General features: G+C 36.2%; 1 long non-coding RNA gene across 3 annotated transcripts in view; it reads left to right on the forward strand.

Annotated features, from left to right (window-relative positions):
- LOC145693035 (uncharacterized) overlaps positions 1–21,431 on the forward strand; it is a 348,162-nt gene that overhangs the window by 76,148 nt on the left and 250,583 nt on the right. Inside the window, exon 2 of one of the 3 annotated variants that reach the window (XR_014132689.1) lies at positions 3,550–3,607. The exons of the other annotated variants lie outside the window; for them this stretch is intronic. This is a non-coding gene — a long non-coding RNA (uncharacterized LOC145693035). The remainder of the gene's footprint in view (positions 1–3,549; positions 3,608–21,431) is intronic. 3 annotated transcript variants of the gene reach the window in all.

Raw genomic sequence — 21,431 nt, forward strand, 5'->3', positions numbered from 1 at the left:
TGGGTCACGGTGGGTCGTGGGTCACGACGGGTGGTGAGTCAATTAGTCGTGGCTAAAGTTTTCATTGCCCCACTCCCTCTCTGAGCTACAGTGTTGAAAATTAATCAGTGAAAATCAATTGCAATTGATCAATCAATTGAAAGTAATTGCTGTGGAAATCAACTGCAATTGAATCAATTGCCAATTAATTTCAATTGCAATTGAATGACTTAATTCAATTGCAATTACTTTCCACTGCAATTACTTTCAATCAATTGATCAATTGCAATTGATTCTCCTTTTTCAATGGCCAACTGCAATTAACAATTAACCATTACTTATTTCAATTGTTAATTGCAATTAACAATTAAATTTACACATTAATTGTTAATTGTTAATTCAATTGAAATTTGCCCAACACTGATTTATATTATGGGTTAAGAGTAAATATGTCGCCTAGGTGTTTATACAACCCGCAATTCCCATATTTTGAGGGTTGCATAAACAGCTAGGCGAAAATATTTGAAAAAGTGAATGGGATTGGATAGCGATCATTAGGGTAAAAACATACCGAAGAGACCTCGCGATCGAGGTCGAGGTTTAAGTCGCAGTCGCACCGTCGATACTGGCACAAATATATGGATTCAAATGAATAAGCGCATGCCGAAGATGTACGCTACATCGCGACCGAGAGGTCGACCGCAAGGGTAAATTAGTGGTCACGGTGATAAACCGAGTTTGTTTTTACATCGATGTTCAGTGGAAGCTTCGCTGTGACTCGTGTGCTCATTGGTTCTCCCTGAAGCGCTGCACGGAATACAGTCTTCATTTGTTTAGAATTTCGTCTGCAGAGGATTGTGTGTGTCTATGCTCGAGAGATTTTGGTGCACTTTAAATTTGATTATGAAAGACATATTAATAGAACCAGTGAGGAATGTTTCAGCAATATGGAATAAGAAACACACACATCATCATAATAGGCACATTTTAAATAGAGAATAGAAGAAACTAGCAACTGAAATGGAAATGTTAGATAAGTTATTCATATTCATTTGAGAGTTATACTGTAGCTTATTATTATATAAGGCAGTGACGGTTATAGGGGGGGCTTTCTGACTGAAGTCCGTAAATTGTGGGATTTCTAAAGAAAAAAAGAAGCTACTGTTAATCATATCTATGCTTAAAAACTCTAAGCACCCCTCCCCCCAATTCCGAGATTAATAAAAAAGTGTCTTCTAAATTCGTTACTGATATAAGGTAAAGAAATATCTGTAAAGACAGGCACGTATCCATAGGAAGGAAACGTCGAATAATGGAATTGCACTGTCGAAACTTCATTTGCTGAAGCTAATATCCCTTCCACCTCGAAACCTAAAGACATATTAAAAAAAAAAAAAAGAAAGAAAAGAAAAAAGAAAACAAAACTACTGGGAATGATTTCTCGCCTGAGTGCTGGAAGAGGACATTTCTTCACAGAAAACTGAAAAAATGTAAAAGTCTTTGATTTATTGATCGAGATGGACTAGAGACGAAACTCAAATATTTTTGCGAAATAAGAGACGAGACTGTGGCATTTCTCATATCTTAATAATTAACGCAAAATTATTAAGAACTCAATATTATTACCCTTATTTTTATTATTTTTATTTATAGCAATTAGAGGTTTAATTTTGCAGTTGTGCTTTGAAAGTTCTCCAGAAAGAACGGTCTAATAAATATCGTCGTACAATATATTTACAAAGTTAGGCCCGAAAATGCCTCAGAAACATGGTTGTATGTTTAAAAATATACTGCCCGAGCCTGGCCCGGGCCCAAAGTGATATATGCTTTGTAGGCCTGAGTCCGGCCCGCGGGCTCAGCCCGAGCCGGTGCAGACCTCTAACGCACGTACATACTAACATTACAATATTATAAGGCCCATTAGGGTGATCCTATGAAATATTGTATACAACAAAGCGTAGTGACGTTGTCTGTTGAAACAGATGATCAATTTGTTTGTAGGGAAATTGTTTTAAAAAGTGATTGAGAGCACGATGAGTATACGTGGTTTGTTCAGATGTTTCAATTAATTTGCTAATTATGTAGCTATATTAAATTTAAGTAGAACAATCAGAAAGCATCTTAATGAAGTTCTTACCAGTTTTATAGAAGGAAAGTGTTAAGTGGTAGACCTCATAGAAAAGTATAATTATTTTGTTGAGCTAGCACAATTCGTTCTCTCAAGAGCACTGAAATGAGCTTTCCACTCTGAACACTTTACAGGCAAAGGTCGTTACCATGGAAACCTGACATCATCGTCAACCCCGCGAAAATTTCGTTTCGTATGTGTTTCAGAACTGCAATTCCGGAAGCTTGACTTTGGATTGTAAAAGGGAAAAAAAAACCTCTCCGCTGTCTCTTCGTTGTGAACAGACATTAGTAGTAGTTCCAGCTTTGTTTCGTTTTAAAAATAGTTCATTTTGAGAAGAGAGATTGAGAAAGAAAACGGCTATTCTGTTTCTGACGGGAAAAGATGAAAATATAGACTTTTGATGTTTACAAGACTGGTAGGAATGCCTATTAGCTACATGATTGTGAGGTAACAAGCTTGCATAGTATTGTTGAATGTTCTATATACAGTTCATAATGATAGCTTACACATAACGGATGTTGTTTCTCCTTCCTTGTGGGAGATTCGTAATCGATCCTTTGTATAAATACAATGTATATATGGTTCTGATCTCATTCAATTGTACGTCCACGTTCCATGGGCAAAAGGAACTTATAACAACAAGCAAAATACATAACATGAAATATGATGCATGCATATGAAGCATATTACAAACCGCTCATGTAAAAGAGAGTTACATTTTTGTTTTACAAAAATTACAAAACTAGTTGTGTCCAAGCCTTCGGCCCACTATACACATAGGCTAAAATCATTCTTAAAAGACCTAATTGTTTACATTTAGCTTTTTAATATATATATATATATATATATATATATATATATATATATATATACACTAAATTGTCGCAACAATTTTAATAAGCAACTTGTCTGAACTTTGACAACAGCTATTGGCTCGAGGCAGGCAGCACAAGTAGTGACACATGTTAACGTGACTGTTTACTATTTAGAATTAGCTTGACGTACAGACTGACAGTCCCTTTTATAACTAGACTTTTGGTTGCATGTTAATCTTTTTTTTTTCTTTTTTAATCTAGAAAACATTCATTAAAGTATCAAAATGCATTTATCAGACTCGTTCGAAATTCATTGATGCAGATATACAGTTAAATCTTCATAAAATAATTCATCAAGAAAAACGAGTCATTTGTATGAGATACGGATTCATAGTCACGTTAACAGGACACATTAATCCATGTGTTTCAGTTGTCAGAAGGCAGAAATCGAGGCAAGATTTTAGTTGGCTACGTTTATTACATTAACGCTAGCTTATGCAGAACAGAAGTAGTTAATCCTATTAGGGTCGGATCTGTTCAACATCACTCACACTCAATAAAGTGAACATACCGAAGTGTGTATGCTTCCTAGTGGCATTTTGCATTGTTTTTTTTTTTTTTCAGTTGCTGGATATGTCATGGAATGTTTATTGTCTTCTCAGGAATTTTTTGGACTGTCTTGGTAATTTCGTTAATTTTTGTATTTTATATGAGGTGGAATAAATTATTTTAAAAACATATAAAAAATATTGTTAATACGAGTAGATAATGTGGCTAATAAAGCTAGTGACGTAGTGTCGAAACTGTAACTCAGATTAATAATAATAAGTATTTGCTTTGGTCAGATTTTGCTGTATTTTTTTATTTGTCATCCTTACTTCCAAAGCTGGAATGAACGACATTCAGACTTTGTTTGTTTGTTTAAATACTATAAAATAATTAGGAAGATTTAATCTGTTATTAGTTACCTTGTGATTTGATCACTTTGTGCTCTTTTCGTTGTAAATATGTACAACTACCCACTCTACTTTCACGTTATTTTCTTGTTTTCAGAGAATTACGTAACAGTTTATTATTCACTAGTAATTATTTGAAGATAATACTTTAAGATGTGGGTTCCCTGATTATAAACCGATTTGTGTACAATCGTAGAATAAAATTATATACAATATTAAATTTGCCAGTCGGTAATATATTTAGTTATGAATTAAATAACCTTCTGCTGGGTAAAATTTGTTTGTGGTTGATTATTTTTCATTTTTCCATGATCTTGATAAAGTGAAGAGGCGAGAAATGTGCCGTCTCTTGTATATTGAAAGAATACAGCAGAACATTAACGAATTTCAACATTATACTTAAAAAATCCGTTTCTACTGTGTAATCATCTAATTGTTTCAACTGGACAACGTAAGGTATTAACTGATTTATTATAATTTGACTATTGTTTTCAACACATAGACAGGAGTACTATTTTAGGTGGAACCATTACACATATTCATACGAGGCAAGCACCTCTACTAGTTGATAGAACTCGGGAGGAGTTACTACATATACAGCTACGAAATTAGGATACAGTAATTGGAGCAAATACACTATAAAACATCTAATTTGTTATTTTGACACAAAATTGTAGAAACTTTTGTGATCGGTCATTAGAATAAAGAAAATCCGAATACGGATATTTCATGTGTAACGGTCCGCTCCGTTCCGAATCTTTCTTCCTGAGATACTACCTCCCAGATGATACATGTTATTCTCTTTTGGTAATGCTATTTATAGTTTAAATATTCCATGCTTTATTTATGGGTTTATTTTTAATTGTGTTATTCTGCAGGTGTTCTACTAATTCATTGCTTTGAGTACACTGCTTTGTATTTATATTTTCATATATATTTTTTAATATTAGTATATTGTATTTTAAACTGTGTACTTTTGAAGTAATCAAAATGTTTGATATTATGGAATTCTTATTACCTATATTACGAAATTTTGATCGCTGTAAATTTTTATTCTGGTTTCTAGTTTTAGAAAAGATATTCAAACATGCATGAAAATTGAATTAATGTAACTAAATGTTGCAACATATTAACCGTTCCAGAATTATCAAGTGTTATTGGCTTCGAGTAACATACTTTTCAGCGCCAAAAGTTCGTTCTTGTTGATTTCTCGGAAACTACGCATCAAAATTTATACTTATGCACGCCATTTTGTTAAACTCGGTGTGATCTATCAACTGATAGACCTATGTATTTTATCTTTGGACAATCTTTCTGTTAAATAATAAATAAAATTTAAGAGTTAGTCTTAATTTTGGTCTATATCTCATTAATCATATACTACGTACATACTGTCATATTGCTGATGTCATAATTAAGAGCTTCACGAGGAAATACTTAAGTATTAGTTTCATCTTAATAGATGACGTCCTGTTAATTCAGCATCAATTTTTAGGCTTACAAAATAATTCTTTTTTTAAAATTTTTTTAAACTACGCATGAACTTTTATATCCTGATGCATATTATTTACTTCTACTCAGTGAGATCTATCGATTGGTAGAATTTAAAATCCATCGTTTCACGGAAAATTCCAATCAATTTTAAACAATATCAGCAAAATGTTGTCTGTGTGTTCATGATTTCTAGCTGTACGTTATGACTTTAAGAGTTGAAACTTTTGTGTATGTGTTTGACAGTGAGTGAGTGAGTGAGTGAGTGAGAGAGAGAGAAAAAAAAGAAAGAAAGTAAACTGTACTGTGTTTTTGTTTGTTTACTTCCTTCCTTGCTTTTATCGGTCAGAAATAGAATTTCGAGAACCAGTTGATTGACAATTTTATTGCATCTTCTATATTTGCATATCTTTCTAAAATTACAAATGACAAACATCCGAGTTTTTATCCCAGTTGATCTTTAACATACTATAAACCTAAAACCGAAACCATTGTTGTAGAAGCAAAATGAATTGCCCTTTTATGTGTAATAATTTGCAAATTCATATATATCACAAAAGTCCCCTGAAAGAGGGTAACTCTGTTATTATCAGAGTTACAACAAAATATAAGAGGGAAAACAGTCTCCGAACATAATGTTTTCAATATAAAGTGAAGATTTTTTTTTTTTTTTTTTTTTAAATCGGACGAGCCGTTTGGGCTGTACACTCTTTAAACGCCCAATGTTAAATGAAAATGCAACGTTGCCATTTACCTGAACCCACAAAATAAGTGAATGAAATGACTGTCTTTTACACTAGCGTGTCGTTGGCCAGTCCCCATTTCAAACATGCCCCCATTTACTTTATGTTGTGGATCCAGAAGTAGGATAAACGAACGAGCAAATGTGGCTCAAACTTCCCAACCCACACACTATATCAATTGCACTTGGGACTTAATAATATCGTAGACTATTTTATTGGAAGAGAAAGAGATATAAGTCATCCTTGTAGGCAATTGCAGTGGATATTACTGTTGATTGAATAGTCAAGACAGCGTATGTTCCATTTAAGTTCTAAGAGTTAAATTAGGAAGCTTTGTTATGGGAATTGACATGAAGTAGCATACATAAAGTAGCTTTTATTCATAGTCACAAGGAAATCAACACTAATTTGTATATCAAACTTATGTAACACACGTTTTGTTGTGTATTTCTGATTTACTACCTAGATTCATTAATTTTATACATTAATCTTAATATTTATGAAATATTGATCCAGTTATTATTCCATTGCAAATCAACACACCAAATCAATCAGTCAAGCTCATCTTCTCAGGATATGAACTCATGCCATACACAAAACTTTTGGTTAACTTCATTGTTGATGTATATATGTAATTTTTCGTTACTGTTCAAAAACATTTTTATTTACTGTATAATGGGATCTTTACTCTGCAATTTACTCAGTAATGAATTAATGCATACCGCGACGCACAATAGTCGAAATGACGAAAAAAAAATGAAATGAAATCTTTGAGTTTTACGTCCCACGGTTATGCCGGTTAGGCTAAAGGAGACGGTGATGATGAGAGATGAGTGAAATGGTGGAATGAATAAAGTGGGAGGAAACGGGAGAACCCCGAGAAAACCCACGAGCACGGTGTTTGTCCACCACAAAGTTCACTTGGCGGGGGCTGGATCGAACCCGGAACCCCAAGCACCAGAGGTGAACGCTCTACAACTGAGCCACCGCGCCCCCTTCGAAATGACGAGAAAACGCGGCAAAACTATTTGCGGGCGTATTGAAAGCGTGGTTTTGTCAATATGGCATTTTTTGAAGGCACATTAGCTATTTTCGATTGTTCTGCTGTAATGGGAATAACTTACTGTTTATGGTCAGTGATGCGGGTTGCCTATGTGGGGGGGGGGGCGAAAAAGTCTAAATTTTCAAAATCAGGTTTACAAGTACCATCTTAGGTCGTTATAAAAAAAATAGAACTTATGGTAATGTTATTGTTATTAAAATTGCAGAGTAAAGATCCCATTATACAGTAAATAAAAATGTTTTTGAACAGTAACGAAAAATTACATATATACATGAACAATGAAGTTAACCAAAAGTCAGTTCGGGTAAGAAATGTTTACAGAATTGAAACTATCACGCAACACGCATATTTGCAAACAAAACAAGTGGAAGTGGTCCAATCAAATACAATAAAAATCACAAAATTCGATTGTGAAATTAATTACCTAGATAGGTACTTTCAGAAGTCTCTGGTGCCCAATTTCGTTCGGCATATTGTTATGATTTGGAACATCCTGGGTCTGAGCGATGCAATTATCGGATCAGGCAATAACATAAAATGTGTATCGAGTCTAGGTTTGTATCTTTTCTAGGATTTTTCCGGCACCATTTCTCGCGATACCTGCGGAAGCCTGTTTCGAGACTTCTGAGCTTCCTCACTTAGCATCTCTATTGGGAGATGAGCTACAGGTATAGTGAATCCTCCAGCGATTACCATGTGCGCGAAGACTTGTCTAGGTGGCGAGACGATACGAAACAACGGGACTAGGAGTCAGTATCTGTGAGCATTGAACGCGCGCCCAGACTTACCGAAGCTCGCTTCGTTTGTAAGGAAGCAGGTCGGAGCGGCTAATTCTAACAAAAAGCATTAATTGAGAAACCACGAAAATATTAAAATGAAAATTAACCCTTGGACTTGCTAGAAAAATTTTAAAAGTCGACAAATATATAACAAAACATTAACTTTAATTATAGTGTTGTAAAAATGTCCCCAGTGCACATACGAAGTGCCTCAGAGGCCTGCTATTGGCCGTAAAGAATTGCTATTGTTCTCATCAACAATACCAATATTTAACATTTCATAACTATCAACATGCTTAAGAGTAACAGTTCCGTCATACTACCACTTACGAAAAGCAGTTTTACAAGGGCGGCCAATTATCCATTTTCGACAGGTGTACTTTCATGAATGAGTGATGCCAGGATGATAAACAGATCTGTTCTATATAGAGTGGACATTCCTCTACTAAAATACTATAGACGTTCGTTCCAGCGATAGAGTTCGTTTTTGGGGTTTTGTCCAGCTTTTTTGCTGTTTCGACCACTATGCGGCGATTCCAACATAAAAATATACGTTAGATCTAAATAAAAACTTAACTGTTTCTAATATTGAGGTAGAACTTTGGACATGACCGTTTTGTTGAAATGTACGGATGTAAATTAACGTATGTTCCTTGATTTTGGTCTACTTTTTAAAAAAGAAATAAATTGAAGGGTAAGGGGAAAAAACAAGAAATGTCACAAAACTGCATTTTCGAGATAACGGCGTCTTAATATTGAAAACCGCGTACAAAGAATAGGATTATGAAATCTTTTGCCACTTTTTAGATGAACATTTCTATACCTACGCATGCATGTCATAGAAAGTCAAATAGTGCCAAGAGTCACCAACAGATAGGACAAAGCACCCGAAAAAGCACATACATGGACATTCCTTGTTTTTTCCCCGTACCCTTCAATTGTATTTGCGATAATTTTGAAGACGTTTCTGTGGGGAAGCATTTAACCTTTGATCCAAATAAAATTTTACAATAAGGTTGGGAAAATGAATAATTAAATCATAAAAAAATAAAATATGTTATTGTAATTACATTGTGAATTTGATGCTTTGTCGATTGTTTCAGTTAGTTAAAATAGAAACTGAATGCATTCTCTTTCTTGTCTTGATCTTTGTGTTACTGTAGTTAATGTTATCTAAAATTACCCAGTTATAAAATACATATTAATGAGAACTTGTAGAATCAAAATGGTCATTATATCTAAGGGATAACATACAGTACATGCGTATGTTGTGAAGGAGGTATTGAGACAGAGGAAATTGATTAAAACCTCATATGGTATTCCATTTATGGTACTTTGTATATGATAACCACCTGTACTGGTGCATGTATTAAATATTTATTTCTGTCACAGTTCAGAACGCGCGTAATACAAATTTTGTTGTGTATTTCTGAACGGTTAACATACGTAACAACCTTTGATGCTGGATTATCAACACGCTAGTGGCAACGCTCTTCATTTTTTTTTTTTTTTTTTATGTAGGCCTACGCATTATCTTCCAACTGCAGACAGATATATATATAAATAGCAAGTACATTAGAAGAACGTACACGATTAAGCGAGCTCTATTTATTTGATATAGTAAGCTGAAATGTACAAGTTACAGTTGAAGTCGGCGAATTTAGAATTACAAACTGTCGAATGAGGTTAACTGATGGACATCTTTGTAGCATACAATCGTCTAAGAAGTTACATCAATTTTTGGAGAGACACCACATCAAGTGTTGAAGACTTAACAAGTTCTACAAATGTTATGTTTCAGAATATTTTGTGCTTTGGCGCGGCAGTACGGCTGCGAGCGTACATAGACTTTAAACGTTTTCACTTTTTGTACACAGGTTTTGTTATGTTTGGAAAAATATACATTGATATGCAGTACATACGTCCTTATTGGTAAATGATTGTATCATTGATTAATACGTTTGTAATAACCAAAGAGTTATGTGGCATCGAAGTAGCGTTTATATTGAGTCATTTATATGTAAAATGAGAAATAAAGAATCTGCACTAAACGTGTGAATGTAGATTCTGAGAGAGATGGAATGTAATTAACGCAATACTGTAATGCAAGTTTCTTGTTGCGATTGTTTAATTTACTTGTGGATTCTGGAGTTATTTGTGTGTTCTGAATGTGGAAATAAGTATTGAGTGTCGAGAATAAAGTGAAAGTGATATGTCTATTGAATCTGCAATTATGTAGGATATAAGATTACTTTTGACTGAAGTATTACATTTTCTATTATTATAAGTTGTCAACAAGGATATCATCAACCACTGACTCAAAATATTACAGTGAATTACTTTTAAACATTTAACAGGGAAAAGAATTGTATTCATTCATGCTTTGAAAAGTATAAACATTTGTGTGTAGCCAGCCAGTAATATTAGGGATTCTTGAAAGCTTATATGTTTATTTCTTGTATGAATAGTAATAGTTACAAGTTATTGAAAGATTTAGCCGTTTCAGTGCTGATCACCGATGTACCATTTGATTAAATCAGTGCACTTTTTGTCAAGCATTTCCAACAATGAATTAATTATAGGATTGGACGTTACAAGTTCTATTAGTTAATGGCAGCAGCAAGGTTAGACTTTTGAATATTATGCTAAAACAACGTGCTAATCGCTGTGTTTGGTTCTAATTAATGGAAGCTTTAATTGATTAGACTATTGCTGGGATACGATATGAAGGAGCTTGGTCGCGTCTCCTAGCGGAAAGGGAGATGGATTTGACCAGGCTGTAGACGTAAAGAAAACAGGACTTTTAGATTGTAATGATTTACTGCAAACAATCGGAGCTTAACTTCCGAGAAGTTTGGCCTCACAAGCAAAGGGTCCAAATGGATGAAGCGAGTTGCGGGACGAGACAGTGTGCCTGATAGAGGATGTGAAAATATGTGTATGTGCAAAGTTATAGCGGCTGAGCTCCATAAGAAACGGAGGGGGAGAGAGTCAAAGTTGGTGGGAGAAGGGCTATGCTACGTACATACATAAAATTAAATACATCAAATAAACTGTTGAATCGTGAAAATAGTGAAAGATAGATAACGCAAACGGTGGTAGTTTCACATATTGCCAAAAGAAGAATGGGCAGAGTAGATCACGAACTTCCGTCGCCATCATGAAATCCGCCATTTTGAAATCTGTGATTTTTTTGAAATGGAAAGGTAATCATGTGATATATCAATTAGGGCCAGTATGTTCTCAAAAAAAGTCAATTATGAACTTTACTAATCATTATCTGCACTTATTTGGAAGATTTAGGATCATCTTTATAGTTATTTACGAAAATCTAGGAGACTGATACTCGTATGTTGAAAGTCTGGATTATCACAAATATACATGTAAGTTGAACATATCTACAAACCAAGAAAACTAACAGTGAAATTTGATATCCAACTTGTATATTATTAAATTATTATCATCATCATCTACCTCCATCTGTAAGTCAACTGCTTAGCACCATGGTGGTATCACTTTGATAATTTTGAATGCAATATTTTACTCTTACTAACATTGTTCTTACAGGAAGTGTGCCAGCAAACCAGTAAAGAGATAATCGGAGGTGACAGAAACATTATCTATGACTAGACCAAAATCAAGAGGAAAACCCTATACCTTTTCATGCAGCTGGCTATAAAAGCGCGTAGCCTTCCACATCCACAAAAAGACCAATCGGAGTTTTATATCATTAGTTCACATTAGTCTCAGTGCACTAGTCCTTTTGAGTTATGTTTGAGTTATATGCATCATCTGAATCTATTGATATAACTTCTTTTTCGAGTTGGAACCATTGGGTGTTCCTGTCTATATTTTAAAAATAAATCTCCATTTTTTTTTTTGGTCATTTTGCCACCATTACATAAAATGGGTAGGTATGTCTACTTTGTTTTATAAGTTAATCCTTAAGCTCATGAGGAATCTCCTTGTATTCACAAAGTCTTTTGTTGTGAGTGCCAATTGCCAACACTTGCAGATAAATCAATTTACATATGCCCGTCTATGTAGGGTTTGTCTTGAAGTCAGGTTTCCTTCCTCGAGCATTAACAATTAATATTGAGTGGAACTATTAACTGCTTCTAGCAAAAGTTTGTAAGCTGCTTCAATGTACACAGCCTATTTTCCAATAATGTTTGAATGGGATGAGTCTCACATAGGATTGCCCATGATCTATACGAGATAGCTCTGTCAATAGAAACAAACATACTTTCCGTTCTCCTTTTCGAAACGATACAGTTTCAACTCTTGTCTCGTAGGAAACCATGGTCTCATCATTATTGCCTCTTCCATTGTGTTAGACAAATAGAGTGTGTATTGACAGATCCACTCGCAGTGGAATGATTCGTATCAGGTACCGACACATTTCTGGACGTACATGCCCTGTCTAAGGAAGACTCAGATTCCAGTGTCCAATTTTTATTCACATCTGCAAACAGTAGCGTCATTCAGCCGGTTCATCCGAACCGGTTGTTCAGATTTCTCAGATCCCTTAGACCGGTGTTAAAATTTCCTTTTCACCTCTTGATTCAATTTGATTTTCAGTTTAGCATTCTTCTCAGCAGCAAGGCTATATGAGACGTGAATCTTTCTACAGCTTAACGTGCGTTCCGAACTACATGAGCACGCGCTGGGAATCGAACCCGGATCTCCCACACCAGAGAATATACGTAGTATATATTTTTCTATCGAAACTTTAGACAGACAATTAAGACATGCTGCAGCTGAGATATGACACTTTATTTTTTTTTTTTTTTACAGAATGTCATCAATGGAGATGTAATTCTGGAGATATGCAGACACAGTTCGTTTCTGTAGCATGCAGTGTTGCTAACAATATTTTGACAAAATCCCTACAACTAAGTTAAAATCCCCCATTTTCCCAAAAAAAAAGTTCCTACAAGGAATTTATAAAGGTACTCAAGAAAGTTATATTGCTTTTTCACCCACCACCTTCGAACATCGATATGTCACCTAAGAAATACCTGGAAGATCAAAAATAATCCCCTTCAGCATCGACGACCTTGTGCCAACGTTCTGGAAGGCAGTGGATTCCATCGCGGTAGAATTTGGTGGGCTGTGAAGTGAAGAAAGTATCAAGTGCATTTTGCACCTCTACTAGGGATTTGAACTGGCGTCCTCTAAGGTGATTGTCCAAGGAATGGAACAGGTGATAATCGGACGGTGTAATGTCCGGGAAGTATGGCGGATGCAATATTGTTTCCCATACAAGACGTAGAATGGTGTCCCGGGTCGTCGTAGCCACATGGGGCTTAGCGTTGTACTGTAACAGAAGGACCCTTTTGCGATTCAGAAGTGCTGGCTCAAGAGTTTTGAGTTTTTCTTGAACACGGCTCAACTGGTGAAAGTACACAGTTGCATTGATGCTCTGAGCAGCTGGTAGCAGTTCTAAATGCACGATGCCGCGAGCAGTCCACCAAACATACAGGAGAACCTTCTTCCGGTGCAGTGCTGGTTTCGGCTATTTTGGAAGCGGTTCATGGGATGCTAACCAATAATAACGGCGTCGTGGAGCTTTGTACAGAACCCACTTCTCATCACATATCAACACCCTGTTCAGAAATGGCTCCTTCCTCACAAGGGAGGGTCACGCAGTGGTTCCGCTGAGATCCGAACGAGACAATTGTTTTTGCATTTGATATAGTATAACTAGACGAATCCCAAAGTTATACGCGCTACCAGGCGGAATGTCGTGAGTTACAACATATTTTGTAATGTAAAAGCTACAAAGCATGTAGAATAGTTTGAACTGGGTCGTTTGTTCGGAAACGGTTGGGTAAATGGAAATCTCGGCGAACACATATCCCATTATTTTCAAGGACACACTTTTTTTTGGGATAAAAAAAGTTTGCCCCAAGGTCCCCCGCAGGGTCCCAGACGGTGTCCAACTCAAAATTTTCAAATGGCAAGGGGGGTTAAGTAGCACATCGTTTGAAAGCTGTTGTAAAATTAAAGAAAATGGAGCAAGTCTCGACTCTCTACGACAACCCTGTGTAAAATGGCAGCTGGTCAAAATATAAACGAAAAAAATGAAAATTTATGGCCACCTAGAATCCAAGATGGCCACTTAAATCCTATGTCATTCATACCAGCACAAATTTAAATCTCAATTTTTCTCTATTATGCATTTAGAAATATTAGGAAGACTAAAGAACAATTGAATTTCGACTCACTTCAACTATTATTTCATTCCGTAACAACACATATGTTTTGTTCCTAATACACGTTCTCTCGATTCATTTATGTGAATATAACGAGTACTCGTTTGAGATGAACACGCAACTCTTACTTCCTATTCATGCTTCTAAACCAAAGTTAAATACCTTCGGGTATTTTTCTAATTTTGTCATACGTAGTTCATACATAAAGGACTTGCTGCACCTGTCAGATTGGAAACTCTATTATAACGTATTCGTGATGGTTACATTTGTATGCCATTCCTTGGTTTGATTGCAATATTTCAAGCAATACTAAATATACATTAAAAAAAAAAATCATTTACAAGATTGGTGAGCAGTACCAAACAACGTGTAAATCATTTCAATGCATCGAGCTCCGCAAATTTTGTTGGTTTGTCAAAATATTCCCAGGAATAGCATTTTTATATACAAACTCATTTTTCACGATGGCAGCCATATTGGATTACAGATGATACTCTTTGATATTTTGCGGATATGTGTTATTAATCATAAACGTAAATACCACATTTCGCTTCTGCAACACCAGTAGTTTGAGCTAGACATGTGTTCGATACATAGTGCGGTATTTTGAACTCAAGATGTCGCGTTTTTGAACATTTCGCATCTTTTCGTCACCTACTGATCAACATTCATGCCAAATTTTCTTTTCCTGGCTTCACCAGTTTGATATGCCTATACTTTCGATATAGGTTTTAAACGGCCATCTTGGATTCAAGGTTGCCATAGATTTTCAATTAAGCTTTTCTTTACATTTTGACCCGCCGCCATTTTGCACAGGGTTGTCGTAGAAAGTCGAGACTTGCTCCATCTTCTTTCATTTAACAACAGCTTTCAGGCGATATGTTACTTAACCCCTCTTGTCATTTGAAACTTTTTAGTTGGAACCCTATAAAGGCTCTGGAACAAGACGTTTTAATTTAAATCGTTGTACTTTGAAAATACAGTAATGCCACACTTCCTTTCCTGTTTTCACCACAGTTGTCTCATCGTTTCCGATTTATAGGGGTGGCCATGGACTTTTCAATTAAGTTTAAGTTTACATTTTGACCCGCCTTCATTTTGCATAGGGTTGTCGTAGAGAGTCGAGACTTGTTCCATCTTTTTCGTTTCACAACAGCTTTCAAACGATGTGCTACTTAACCCCCCTTGCCATTTGAAAATTTTTAGTTGGACCCCATCTGGAACCCTGTGGGGGAGCTTGGGGCAAACATTTTTACCCCAGAAGGTGTGTCCTTGAAAGTAACGGGATATGTGTTCGCCGAGATTTCCATTTACCCAACCGTTTCCGAACAAACGACTCGGTTCAAACTATTCTGCCAGGTATTTTTTTGTAGCTTTTACATTAGAAAATATGTTGTAACTCACGATATCCTGCCCGGTGGTACGTATAACTTTGGGATTTGTCTAGTTAGAAGAAATATCAAATGCAAATACAATATTGTTTCGTTCGGATCTCAGCGAAGCAACTTCGTGACCCTCCCTTGTCAGACGAGACGGCAAAGAAACACAGGTGTCTGCTCGCGTTGCCTTCTGGGCCGGAATCAAATCATGCGAGACCCATCGACCCAACTTGTAGTGCTTCCCAAGCTAATGAAGGTGCTCCAAATGGTTTGTCCGCTCACACTGAATTGTAGTCCCATTTCCTCACATGTCTGGCCACTGCTCGCCTGAATTGCTGCCTAAAGATCTTCATTTTGTACATGGGTTGGTCTTCCGGCACGTGCGCGTCTTCGAGTGTTTCGTCACCGTCCTTGTTAAATCACCGTTGCATTGTCCGCGTAGTCACGACACTCTCACCAAAGGCCTGGCATATCTTTCGCCCCGCTGCCGTGACGTTTGAACTCGTACAGTATACACGCTCTTATGACGCACTGTGAAGGTCCCATGTTCACTCTGTCTTTATACAAGTTCACGGTGTAATAGAACTGCCACAACCAGGTAGTATGTTGAATATACCCACACCAACAACTGACCTTCGCCTATCTCCATTCGCATTCAACTTACGGTGTGAGGGCCAATTGATCAAATACCTCCACAAAGAAAGAAAAAAAAAAGAGAGAACTTTCTTGGTTACCTTTATAAAGTTACAGTAAATATTAATATTGAATATATGTGATCATGGATTGTAAATGCCATTATACTTGATTTCATTACATACAGTTATGTAATATTATTCTTACATGTTAGTTAGCAGAAATCCTTTATTCATACTGTTATACTCTTCCATTATATATATTTTTTCTGAGAACATTGAAAGGTGAGCTTGTACTTCACATACATCTCTTTTCCAATATCACTGGAAGAAGAATCGAACAATTATAATACTTTAGTTATGAAGAGATATGTGCTGATCCGTTAAAATATAGAAGCTCTATAATCTCTTTCTTGTGTTTTCAAAGAGAAATTTGTAGCTAAAAGTGTTTTAAGAAGCTCCGGCCCCAATTTTCTTCTAATCAATCTTCGTTTTAGTGTTATTCAACATAGAGGAAGTTCGTCTCAGTCAGCTCAAATTCGAAACCTAGACTGATAACTTAGTACAATTGCAATTTGTCAAAACAGTATGAACCACGGTGAGATTAACAAACTAATTACCAGTATGACGGTTAATTGCACTTTATTTTCATTAATTAAGTTCCTCTCTTAAAAATTCCTCCGTTTCATATCAATTTACGAAATCTGTCCCTACGGTCAGCAATCTCTACAGTTGGCAACACTGGTAACATATGCTTAGTTTCCTATAAGAAACGCAAATTTTGCATTGCGCTGACACAAACTGAAACGTAAATGAGGTCCTAATGCATTCGTGTTTTGGCACTCACGCAGGTGTTGATACTGTGGCGAGAAGAAAAATATTGTTGTCGGGAAATTCACTACTACGAATCTGAGAACACTGTGTTAACAGATCTGCAGTATCATTTACGAGCAGTGATTATTCCGTAACGATTGCGGCTTTTGTTTTAACTTCTGCAGTATAGACTAGTAGGCCTTAATATCATCATTCTAATAAGTAATATAAGTATATATAATATATATAATATATATAATAGTATATATTATATCAGGGCCTAAAATTGAGTGGAGTACTCCACACTTTGTGGAACTGTAGGAAAGGAGTGTGGAACTGTAATTCTTAAAGTGTGGAGTGGTGTTAATGTGAGTACCTTACTTTTCTCGGATTATGCATTTAAACGCGTTTAGTGTGTCAAACTATGTCTTACTGATTCAATACATTCATTAGGCAATGGGTTACTCAATTCCATATAACTGGCAGTATATGACATTAAGCCAGAGTTAATACGTATAGGTGTCTCCTAGATGGCAGAGAAAACCATTGCCAATTTTGAGGTGAAGGAACTTTTTAATTATATTTAGTTTTCAAACGTTTTCGGTTGCATTCATATAGTTTTAAAATATGCGACTAACTGCACATTTGTCTGTTGTTTCAATAGAACATTACACTTTTCCGATATAATGAAATGTGTTGTTTTGTAGGTAAAAATCACACGATTCTTTGAACCCGTTATAGAAATATGTACTACCAGAGATAACACATCAATAACCGCCAAAAATTTAGCCGAAGTACAGCGTTACGAAAATCAGTAGAAAGAGTAATGTTTCCCAGAGTGACTTCGATAGTTACTGATAGTGAAAACATGAATACAGGAGAACACAAAGGAATGCGGAAATTGTCAACTGATGAAAGAGTGCTTCAGGTGAAACGTTGCCTCTGTTGAAACTTTGGTGTGCTGCCCATCGCATTAATTTAGCATGGAAAGATGTCACCAAGGATGTCCAAGAAGTTTCATCTCTCATATAAGCAGCATACTGGACTGTGTGCTTTCTATCACTCTTCAAGGCAGCGAACGAAAAGTTTAACGATGGTAGCTTCAGAAAATAACTTAGAAGTTTTGCACTACTCAGAATATTTTGACGTCAGGTGGACAAAATTTGCATTCAGTATGCTCACTACTCTCCTAAAAAATTGGTATCCAAGCTGCCTTTACTTGTAAACGGAAAGCCATATATGTAATGAAGCCAATGGTCATCTGCGTAAATGGATAGAAGTAGATCGTCTTCGTCTTCTGTGTCTTCATCTTCTGTGTCTGTGTCTATATGTTTTCAAGAACTGCCAGCAGAAGTTTGAGAGTGATGAAATGTTTCTTTTGGACATAATAACAAATGAAAATAGAACTAAAGCACAATTGGAGAGTATGAAAGAGAAACCTCTGTTAGGCGGGTGGGGAAAAAACGTTTTTAAACGAACGTGTGCAAGAGAACGTCAACGGAGAAATATAGTACTCGTTACATGGCATTCAACTTCATCGTAACACACGTCGAAATAAATCCCATAACAAATATGTCAGTTACTGTAGTACGCTACGAAGTCCTGGATTCCATAATTAACTTTGTTAGTCAGCGTTTGCTGTATGAAGACAGTATTGTTGCTTTGGAGACTTTGCGTGTTTTGCAAGAGGATGTAACTGATGATGCCCTAAGAGAATGCCACAAAGTTATTTGTCTTGATACAGATCTTCTCCAGTTCGCAATGCAATATAGAGAGGCATCATCCTGCAGTATGTTGAAAGGTCTGGACGCTAAAAGCCTTCTCATGAAAATCTGTGGAAATCAGTCATTTCATGCTCTCTCAACAAGTCTAGCACGAGTTGTTGCTTCGAAACCATCTTCTTCCGATGTTGAAAGACTTATAAGTGACTACAACATATTGAAAACAGATAACAGACTGTCTTTAGCTCCCACTACTGTGAAAAATTACCTTCACGTTAATATAAATATGGGTTCGATGCAAGATTTTAGCCCAATCCCTGCTGTTATGAAAAGGCTTACCAGAAAGGAAAGGCGTTTTGAAGTTGGTAGGAAGTCAAATGAACAGCCCTGGTATAACGGTGTATTTGCCGCGGCAGAAAACGGACTGAGACAGCATGATGATCACGAAAAAATGACAGTGAAATTTTTATGTAAGTGACTTTTTTTCTTCCAGTGTGACTATTTTTCTTACCGATTTGTTTCCTGTATTTTATGGTTTAATACAATACAATTAAATATGTATCTTAATGTGCCTTTAATTTTGTTTGCTCTGGATGCCAAAATTTTCCTAAATAATAATAATAATAATAATAATAATAATAATAATAATAATAATAATAATAATAATAATAATAATAATAATAATAATAATAATATTTTTTTTGGTCGCAGGTAAACATGATGTACTGGACAGAACACTGATTATATGTCTAAACAAATGCTGACTAAACTAGTTTTTTTATATTATATAAAATTTCTACCAGTGTGGAGCTGTGATTTCGTTGAATTTTAGGCCCTGTATTATATATACTTAATATAGTATATATAATATAATATAATATAAGTGACAAATGCATAATAATACAATCAGTAATAATGCAATGTCATCCTGCTATACTAATCGTAGAATCGGTTGTTAAACGATTTCAATGACACCACTGTCTGTAGATGCTGAAAATTGAGGTTTAGTTCGAAGTACCTATTATTAACCCAATTCTGGTATGAAAATAAGAACTCTTAGAGTTCCGGTGTTTTATATGTTATATCTTTACAGCGTTTTCTGAGTTTTCCGTAGTTCTTGTTGGTACATTTATCCGAAGTCCCACGTATAGTTTCCCCCCACTTCATATTGATGTTAAACTTGTACTACTGGCTAATCTTTTTACTGCAGTATTTTGTATGATGTAGCAGAGAAGTTTTTCTCAAGTGAAATCTGAAAATTTTATCTGGTGTACAAAATTTAGTTTTTTTTTTTTAATTACGAGTCGTGTTAGTTTTATTAATGAACTTCATTAGTTGAGAAACAGTGCCAAAATTCATCTTTCACAATTGTTTATAACTTTTACATTGAGTGTAACTTGAATATAATTTCGAAAAAGGTTTATATTGGAAGAACTGTGCCTCGTCTCGTGGGGAAAGCTAGAAATGCTTACATCAGAGATAAGCTAATACAGAGGTTGTTTAGTCTACATTTGGCCAATTTCGACTTACCTAAAAATTTAGAATAATCCATGGCGCCAGGTCCGTAAGTGCTCGATGTGTTTCCCTTGATTCCTAACAATAGCCCGACAGCGTAATTTCCACTGTAATAGGCTTCTCTGAAGAACTGGGAAGGGAATCTTGTCCCATTCCCTTAGCACAGCTTTCCAAAGTCCTTCCACAGTTGTCACACGCCGTTTTCCCAAATCCCGCTTCAGCAATCCAAATGCACAATAGTCCATAGAATTTGCATCTGGAGATTTAACAGGTACCTCATTGAAAGGTATCACCTGTATACCACTTGCGTCCTCCATCTCCCTGTAGAATACGAGGGACGATCGTGAGGTATGTGGTGAGGCTTTGTCCATGTGAATGCGCACCAGATTGGCGTCATTTCCGTACATTGTTGGAATCTCATGCTTGTAGATCGGCCGCATGAACTGCTCCTGAAAATACTGCGAATTTATTTTGCAGTTCTTCGTTACCCTATGAATCTTCAGTTTACCTCGGTAACAGTAGTCAGTAACGACCATGAACCGTTTTGGAAAGGATTCTTTACAGACACGGATCCACCTTCTGAAGTTCTTGGCGCCTTTCTCTCGGTACATGATGGCTCTCGGTTTGCCGCAGTCGGAAAGGTAAATCCATTCTTCATCGAGCGTTACGACGTACATCCACCTTTGTTTTGCCAGATGCCGTTCGTACAGCTTCCGGGCGTTACAGTTTCGTTTCTTTTGGTGGGCATCCGTAAGAAGATGGCCGCGAGCTTTCATGACTTTTTCCAGCTTGAGTTGATGATATAACGTCCGGTTCACAGTCCCCAAAGACACGTCAAGACGATTAGCCATACACCTTTGTATTGGCGGATTTTCTTGCATTGCCATTTTGCGAAGTTTCCTCTGCATGGTGGAGGTGGCTTTGGTGCATTCCCGTTTCCTAGGCAACTTCGTTGGTGATCGAAATGGTGGGGCTTCATTGCCCTTGTACTTTTTAATAACATTTTTTTATTCCACTTAAACTGATGTTACAACCATTCTTCATGAACTGTTTTCTAATGACAGAAACACTAAAGTGGGCGTCATAAAGAACCGTAACATAGCCTTCCCAAAACCGGCTTAGTTTGGGCGGCATTTTGGTCACAGAGCAGAAACCCACACACTTGGAAACAAATTTAACACAACACTCACAGCAAT

The sequence above is a fragment of the Thermobia domestica genome, chromosome 8, assembly GCF_964235325.1.
Source record: "Thermobia domestica chromosome 8, izTheDome1.hap1.1, whole genome shotgun sequence".
In the NCBI taxonomy this organism is placed as follows: domain Eukaryota; kingdom Metazoa; phylum Arthropoda; class Insecta; order Zygentoma; family Lepismatidae; genus Thermobia; species Thermobia domestica.